We start from the raw sequence: 9,695 nt of genomic DNA, 5'->3' as shown, positions 1-9,695 counted from the left end.
TAATATTGCTGAATATGATTGGCTAAACAACAAAACAATAGGAGTACTGATTTGGAATATTGTAGCCAATCAGATTTCAGCACATAGCTCTTTTCAGTTTTGGTGTCGAAAATAATTTTAGATTATTCTATAAAAAAAAGTCGTCCTCTTTGTCTGTCAGAGCCACTCATCCACTGAAATGTTTCTTTGAAAAAGCTTTTTTATTCTAAGTAATAACTCAAAAGACTTCACAACTGACGCTACGCTCGATCTACTTTGTTGCTTTTTAAGTCCCTGACTTTGAATGTAAAATTTCAGCCTAAAAATGTGCTCTTTTCACTCATCAAACAGTTATTTAGTCAAAACGTGATATAATAGTTGTAGATTTTAATTCTGAACCAACTGTAATGTCAACTTTTTTTGCCTTTTTTTCAGACCTATTATGAGACAATACTCAGAGAAAATTCTCAGCTTATAATTTGAATAAATAGAACCTCGTAAATAGACAGGACACTGTCATGAAAACCGAAAACAGCGTTCAAACAATTTTTGAAATTAAAAGCTCACTAAATTTGAACTGATTACCAATCATAACAAGACTGCTCGTATAAGGGCGAAGCCCTGAATGTTTTGACTGCCTTTTAAGGTTTATGGAGCAGTAATAACATTAGAAAATTAATGAAACAAAACAAAATGAACATTCGTTTTCTAAAATTTGAAATTTTTTATGAAAATCATGCCCCCACACGCCATATAAAATACAAAAGAATAAATTTTACTCCCATTAACAAATCAATTTGGCAAATAAGCTTCCTTTCAACAATTTGGAACGATTTCTAAGACGGGTTAACTCTCCGCTTACGCGTTAATAGCTCGATGTATATCGCGCGTTAATTGTCCCAAATTGGCCAAAATGGGCAATCTTTAAACCCGCATAACTTTACGAAAAAGGATCACAGATGAAATATTTTTTCAAATTTGAGCTCAAGACAACAATACCTTTCGAATGATATTTAAAAATTCCGTCAAAAATGTCTAGTTAAAAAGTCGAAGTTTGTCTGAAGAAAAAAAACCCACGCCGAGCACAAATATTCCATTACTTTTGTATCGAAAGTCGGAACAACAACTGTGGTTTCTGCGAATCGCAGAAGAATTATCAGAAAGCACTGAAAAGCCGGTCAAATGGTATTTTATTGTTCCGACTTCCGATACGAAAGTAACGGAATATTTGTGCTCGGGGTGGTTTTTTTTTCTTCAGACAAATTTCGACTTTTTAACTAGCCATTTTTGACGGAATATTTTTTATATCATTTGATATTGTTGTCCTGAGCTTAAATTCGAAAAGATATTTCACCTGTGATCAATTTTTGTAAAGTTATGGGGGTTTAAAAATTGCCATTTTGACCAATTTATGACAATTAACGCGCGATATATTTCGCTCTATTAACGCGTAGGCGATGATTTAATCCGTCTTAGAATTCGTTCCAAATTGGTTGAACGAAGCTTATTTGCCATAATTGGTTTGTTACACGGAGCGAATTCTATCATTTTGTGCTTTATATGGCGTGTGGGGGAATGATTTTCATAAAAAATTTCAAATTTTAGAAAAAATTTTTCATTTTATTTTATTTCATTTAATTTTTTTATGGTATTACTGCTCCATAAAACTTAAAAGGCAGTCGGAACATTCAAGGCTTCGCCCTGATACGAGCAGTTTTAATTGTATTATCTCTCCACATCATACAATATGTTATTTTAACGAGACTGCTCGTATCAGGGCGGAGCCCTGAATGTTCCGACTGCCTTTTAAGGTTTATGGAGCAGCAGTAATAACATAAGAAAAATAAATGAAAAAAAAATAAAATGAAATTTTTTTTTCTAAAATTTGAAACTTTTTATGAAATTCATCCCCCCACACGCCATATAAAATACAAAAAGAGAGATTTCGCTCCTTGTAACAAATCAATTATGGCAAATAAGCTCCTTTCAACCAATTTGGAACGATTTATAAGCAGGGAGCGGATAATAGTTTTAGCAACTAAAAACAACTATTTCCAACTTTTCTGTTGTTTTTCCCTTTAACTATCTATTTTCCAATAAACTTCACAATAGCAACTTTTTCGGAAGTTTTCTTTGTTTGAAGCTCATATTAACGGATTCAACGAACACAGATGCGCTGCAGCTGGCGAATATTAATTATCCAATGGCAGCTCAGCCATCCGTGCTTCGTTTTGTTTGTTGAAGTACTTTTGAGCGACTCTCTTGAAAATGGAACTGTTATTCCGCTACTGTTCTGCTACTTATGTTCTGCTACTGTAACAAAACGTTGTAAATTTAACGTTTTTCTGCAAGTTTTTACCAACTTTTTGAGCAACTTTTCCAATTAATTTTGAGCAACTTCTTAGTAACTTTTTTGCCTTTTTGAAAGCAACTATTATCCGCTCCCTGTTTATAAGACGGATTAAATCTCCGCTTACGCGTTAATAGCGCGAATTATATCGCGCGTTAATTGTCCCAAATTGGTCAAAATGGCCAAAATTGCAATCTTTAAACCCTCATAACTTCACGAAAAATGGTCACATGTGAAATATCTTTTCAAGTTTAAGCTCAGGACAACAATACCTTTTGAATGATAAAAAAAATTCCGTCAAAAATGGCTAGTTAAAAAGTCGAAATTTATCTGAAGAAAAAAAACCCACCCCGAGCACAAATATTCCATTACTTTCGTATTGAAAGTCGGAACAGTAAGCGAAACATTTTTTTTACAGCTCAAGGACGTTTATTTGAGCCTAGAACTTTTATGTGGCACCCCTATTGAAGCCAAAATTGATGATTCTGTGGTTGGTAGACCTGAAACCAGAGGTCAAATGAAAGCTCGCCATGGCAGGGGATCGAGTTTATTATCTGACGATCATTAATTGAACACCCTTTGCTAATTGAGTGAACACCCTATGCTTAAGTGAACACACCTCTCACACAGAATAGAATGTGATGATAGATACTGTTTAAGTGCCCGTTATTTTTTATCTGAATAAAAAATTACTTGACACAAATTTACATGAAAACTTTTTATCTGTTCAAATGTTTTTTTTTGTGTATGATGTAATGTACGAATGGTTTTTCTAGTATTGGTTTGATCGACAATGACAATAGTTATGCAGTTTATTGTGTTTTGTTGAGTAGACCTTGAAAACGCGTCATGGGTAAAACAAATAGGGTTTAGCTTTTTGTAGCTATCATCTGTTCAACTAGCTTGCGGTATGACATCAAAGATCTTCGGCAGACAAAAAATTATGACAACTGCAGAACCAATATAATTGCAGCTTGAGACAAATGTGCAACCTCTGAATTAGCAGAAACATTCACGCTGGAAATTGTTTTTTTTACTTGTTTTGCTGGTTGTCATTACTTGTGTCCAAAAAAATCATTACCACCCTCGAAATGTTTCGCATATGACAAAAAAGAGTACAAGGATAACAATGAGACACTTTTTAATTCTTCGATCCTTATAATAGAACTATCTTTATTTTTAGTTCTATTTCTTAGTCATTCAAAATACACTCACTGGACGAAAGTTTCTCTTAATTTTCTTAATTTTCAACCGTTGAAATGATCGAATACTTTTTCACATGTTGCCGTTTACTCTATATGTTTTTTCCAACTTTTGTAAACAATGCTAAGTATTTAAGCTTGGAAAATGCTTTTTCACATGTTTCCTTTTACTCTCTATATTTTTGTTCCAACTTTTGTAGAAGTTGCCGAATATTTACGCTTGGGAAAATTTTTTATTTAATCATTTTTCGACTTTTTAACTAAACATTTTTGCCGGAGTTTTTTTATACCATCTGAAAGATATCGTTTTGCTGAGCTCAAAATTAAAACGACATTTCACTTGTGATTCTTGTTCGTAAAGTTATGGGGGTTTGAAAGTTTGGCCTCCTTGGGATAATTAACGCTCGATATAATGCGTTTTGTGGCCAGTCAATGTGCAGAAAAGGTTATGAGCAATGAAACCAAAAATGTTTATGAGCTAATCGAAGAATCAAGTATATAGATAGCCAATACTGTCAATGAAACGAATAGGTTAAACATAAATTGAGTAAATTCATCAAGTTGTTTTTTCAATGAGCTCATAAAAAAACATGAAATTACTCAATTTTTGAATAATTTATTCATTTCGTTTTCATTTTTGTCAATTCTCATACTTGTTTTCATCAAGTGGCCAAAATTAAGTCAATATTTTTACGTCTTAGACCTTTTCTGCTTTTGGACCATTCTGCTTATAGTTCCGCCTCCATTGCGTCCTTATAACACGCGTAGGTGGGTTAATGCATTCCAACGTTTAGATGAGGCAAGTCATTTGGTCGTTTTATTTTAAAAAAAATACGCTCAATACATCCCTTTGAAATTTACCTTAGATTGTGGGGGATAAATTAGAAAAAAAATGAATTTTTTCTTTAATATTTCGGCAAGGCTTCAAACAAAAAACTTTTAAATTGACCTCAATGATATACGAGTGGTCTTGTTGAAACTCATAGTTGAAACATTGACAATTGGTGAATGATACTATTTAAAAGCACCTAGCTAGCACTGAAGCGGAATGTTTCTTTGTAAAGTGTTCCTTGGACATTAACTGGAAGTTTGCCAGAAATGGGTTATTTTCTGGGAGCCTAAAATTTCTCTTCATTAGCGCAATGATTTTGAACTTTCGGGCTCTGAAGCTAAAGGGCCTTAGGTCGGTCCCCATTAAAGCTTTCTTCAACATGAGAAAAGTTTTAAGCGTTCGGAAAATTTTTAAACAATTAAATTTTAAAAGTTTTTTGAGAATTTTAGAACAATTTCAAAAATCTTAGTTTGAATAAATATAATAAGTAGTTTGCCTAACAGTGAGTTATTTCCCCTAATTTTTTAAGATAGAATTTACCTAAAATATTTTAAATGTATTCGCTAAATTACTATAATCTGAGTTAGTTTCTATTTTGCGGCTAAATTAACTTTTCAGTTATTCTTGTTTTTGAAAGAAACTTTAAGCTAGAGAAGATTATCGGTTTTCCAATGACCTTTTTGGGCCCATAAACTTGACACCTCAACTGTTTTTGAGGAGTTAATGGCAAGGCTAATTGTCCATTTGGGCATGCTAAATTCTATTGATGGTTGTATCATCATGCGTTGCAGAGAAAACGGCAAAAATGCGAAGAGGGATCTTTTCGTTCTCTCGGTTGAAAACTAAAAAATGCAACTTTTTTGTCTCGTGACTATCGAATTGATAGAATAGAGTCCAATACACAAAAGAACAGGTCAAAATCATTAAGTTTGCTAAGTAACGCCTCTAGAGCTAAATTCATAGGTCATTATTTCACGTGATATATAACAAACTAAAAGTTTTGTTTTTGAACTCAAAAGAAAAATCAATAAAAAGTTTCGAATGAAAAAGTAATCAAAGTAATCACTGATAATTTTCAGACTGGTATCTGCACCATTTCTCACTCTCCCACCGTCTGCTGTTCCTGCTCGCCAGTTGGATCCTGGGGGCGGCCTCCATGAACAGAGACTTCTGGCTCACCTCCTTCTCGGAAGAGGCCGGATGTCAGTTTCCAGACAAACCCCGCCAGTTCAGTCCTTTTTCCATTTCCCTGCTATTAGGATTTAAAACTTCATAAGAAACGATCAGCATCGAATAGAAAATTTTGTAATTGAGCTTATAAGGGGCTGATAAAATTATTTCACTGCATATAATTTTTCGGATCAAGGTATTGTCCTCCCTTCAAATGCAACTCAATTACCCAGCAACTTTTCTGGTTTCGCCTACTATGTATTTCATGCTTAGTACTTTAATTAAGTAAAATAATCGTGTAAATTAATCTATTATTAACAAGACTGCTCGTATATCAGGGCAAAGCCCTGAATGTTCTGACTGTCCCTTAATTCATATCGAATAGTTTTTGGGGAAAGAAAATATTGAAAACCTGTAAATTTTGGACAAAATCAGTGTAAAATTTTGAGCCGTACGAAATTAATGCAACCAATTAGCTAGCCTCAATTCACTTTGGAACGATTTTGTTGTGCATGATAATTCGCCACGCATAAATAATTTGCGTTACGCTCTCAGCAACATGAATAAATTCTTCAAAGCGCACATAATTTAGTCCAGAACATGGCCAATTTGGCAATTTTGAAACCCCTAGAACTTAATAAAAAATAATCGGAGGTACAATATCTTTTTACATTTGAACTCAAGAGCTCGATATCTTCAATGGGGTATAAAAAGTTTTTGTTGTTATAAAAAGTTATTTTGGTATAAAAAGTTATTTCGATCAGCGAAAATTGACTGAATAAAAAAACCACACCGAGCATAAATAATCCGTTTTCTTCGAAAGTCGGAACAAATAAAATTTTAATGTTTTTGAACCAAATGAACATTTTACATTGGATATAACATATAGATCAACTGGACATCATCCAAGAGTAAATCGATGGTTACTTCAAACCAGTCATATGACGCCTCAGAAAGCTATTTTAAATAACCAACATGCTTGTATTTTTATGGTATTTTTGTTTATGTAACTTATCACTCATTTAGTTGGCAAAAAATAGTCATTCAAACATTCATTTGCCTATTTCACTTCAATAGCCCACTGAGCCAAAAATACTGGCTTCTAGAAGTATAATTATAAAATTGAACTTTTTTCAGAAAAATTGAATTCAAAAACGAAGAAATTCGCCGTTTACCGTGTGCGTATCCCTAGTGTATTTTGTGGTCAATTTTTTGGTTTATGAAAGTCGTCGCTCGATAGAAACAGTTGCTTACTTGTAAGTCTAAGGCTAAGAGTTTATGTTTATTTCTAAAGCTGCGCAAAGATTTGTAATTTCGTTATTGTTCCGACTTTCGCAACGAAAGTACCGGAATATTTGTGCTCGGGGTGGGTTTTTTCTTCACACAAAATTCGACTTTTTAACTAGCCATTTTTGACGGAATTTGTTTTATATCATTTGGAAGCTACTGTTGTCCTAAGCCTAAATATGAAAAGTAAATATATATTCCTTAAATATATATTTCGCGCTATTAACGCGTAAGCGAGATTTAATCCGTCTTATATATCGTTACAAATTGGTTCAAGGAAGCTTATATGCCATAATTGATTAGTTAATGGGAGCACAATCTATCACTTTGTACTTAATATGAGTTTGTACTTAATATAATCTCAAATTTTTTATGTTATTACTGCTCCATAGACCTTAAAAGGCAGTCGAAACATTCAGGGCTTCGCCCTGATACGAACAGTCTTGTTTAAATTTGTGTTGCAAAGAAAAAATGAGTTTTTCACAATTCATATCAATTTACAGTTTTTCGAAGCTTCTGTAGTTCGTCATTTTGATCAATTGATTTTTTTAGTGCTCAAATAATTATTGCTATACAACAGGTATCAGTTCTCTTTGTTTCAGGAACATCAATTTGAATTGATTGCGAACATTTTTATTACCAAAAAAAATCGTTTATGGGTTTGCGGTTAATTTTGCTCTGATGTTTTGCTTGGTTTGCGCAAACTCTAGATCAAAACTTCTGAACTTCTTAATTAACATCAGTTTATGAAAAGTTTTTTATGATCAATATTGAGATCTGCGCAATGTATATGCTCTGTATCATGTTCAAAATCAGCTGGTCTAAGTGATCATCTAAAAATACAACAAATGCATCAATCGGAGCTCGCGGAACAATATATGTGCAGCTGATTTGACTTCGGTTTGATTTTCGTTGCTTGAGGAACTTTTTATACTTGCATGATTAATATTCTCTTTTAAACTAGTTCCAACCCCTCCAGCTTTTTGTTTTCTAGTACAATTTGATATATCCCCTAATCTTAAGTTTGGTGTTTTTGAACAAACATGTCCTAATTAAGCATCAAGCATTTAGCCAGTGGCGAGTTTTTAAAGGTTTTAAAGAAACGTCAATCCTGAGAAAATTTTTTAAAGAAGTCTTATGTTTTGAAGAAAGATTTTTATGAGAAGGTTAAGTTTTCAAATTTTATTTAAATCGAAAAAAAATGTAAATATGTTTTGAGCAAGGTACCAATAACAAAACATCCCTAATGACCGTCTGTTCTATTAAAAAGTATTTAAAAACTCCGTGGTTTGTTTAATAATTTCACAAAAAAAAATTTGCATTGAAAAGAAACCCAAAAGTACGATGTTTTAGCTACAATAATGGCAAGCCAGGAAATCTACAAAATTAGTCTATTTTTATCTTAAGTGCTTAAGGCTGCGTAATTTAAAGCCAGTCGAGTAATAGCAGACTACCCTGATTTGTTTTACTTTTTCCTGATAGAAAAACAACAAAATGAAAAATTTATTTAATTTTTCTAAGCAATTTCTTAGTTTATCGAGTACAATGCAATTAGTGTTCATCTACCCTTGATTTGTTTCTTTCCATCAGGAGTAATACAGGCCTCAAAATTCTGATTTTTAGTATCTTTGTTTGACTTCTTTTACGCTTTCTGCTTTTCTGTTGAGACCACTTCACAGGGTTTTTGACCAGTCGCTTAGTAATGATAGTAATGATCAATTTGACCTGATCGTTACCTCTCTCATCCATAAATGCTAAAAAGCCATTGCAATTCGATGTCAAAAAACCTTGCTTGTTTGTATTTTTTGGCTTGTCTCCATCTGATGGTAACTTCTCGTTCATTAACAAACGACTGAATTCTTCTTAAGCAATGGATATTGTCCATTACCGTATTTGAAACTTCACTCACTATCCAAAATCAAAACGATAAGCTAAACAAAGATTGTCATTTGCTGTGTAAGTAGCACAGAATGTTCCGAACATATCATTAGAACTTTTTTTCATAATTGTTTTTCAATTTATCGTTGTTTTTTGTACATGGTGTGATAAAAAGATCTGAAGAAATCCTGAATTTTAGGGCTATTCGAGAGTCACTGTAACAAACAGTTTTTGTCAAAAAAAAGATAATGAAAAATTGAAGAAAAAATTCAATTTTTTTTGCAGAAACTATTTTGATATTTTGAGACTTTTTCTTCCAAAATGGCGCTAAAAACGAAAAATAAAAGAACTGGAGCTAAACTAATATTTAATGGCTCATCCTTTTATTACAAATCTGCTCTCATGCTTTTTTTGCTCGAAATTGGACCAAAACTCAAAAATTTTAAACTGGTGTTTCTGAACGGGCTGAAATATAAAACGTGTTCAACGGGAAAGGATTGAACGGGCTTCATTATAAAAAAAATTTCTTTTTTATGATGATTATTTGTGGTTCCTGATTTTGCATGAAAAACACAAAATAAAAAACTAAAACACCCCCAATGGTCGCAACAACAAAGAGTAAACAATTTTTATCCTCAATTTGTTCTATAAAGTTCAAAAAAGTTCAATGTTTCAATTGAAAGCATTAACGTCTGTTCAGTTAACTATAATTTGACTCAAATTATAACAAAATAAGCGCAGGGATTGGAAAATTTCAACGTCTGTTTCCAGTTCTTGATCCTGATATCAGTTTTTGAGTTCACGGCCATAGTCGTGGTCCCAGTGGCCATTATGTCCCTGTTGTACTACAAAGTGTACCAAATATACGTGGACCATGAGCAACTTCAGCTGAGTGCTTCTGCTGCTGCATTTGATATTCCAACAACTACCAACAACCATCGGACCAAGTATCAATCTTTTTGGTGGAACACGTAACAACCGTTTTTAGTTCGAAAGC

The sequence above is a fragment of the Symsagittifera roscoffensis genome, chromosome 6 (assembly GCF_963678635.1).
Source record: "Symsagittifera roscoffensis chromosome 6, txSymRosc1.1, whole genome shotgun sequence".
Classification (NCBI taxonomy): domain Eukaryota; kingdom Metazoa; phylum Xenacoelomorpha; order Acoela; family Convolutidae; genus Symsagittifera; species Symsagittifera roscoffensis.
The sequence above is the reverse complement of the archived record's forward strand: the minus strand, read 5'-3'. Positions refer to the sequence as shown.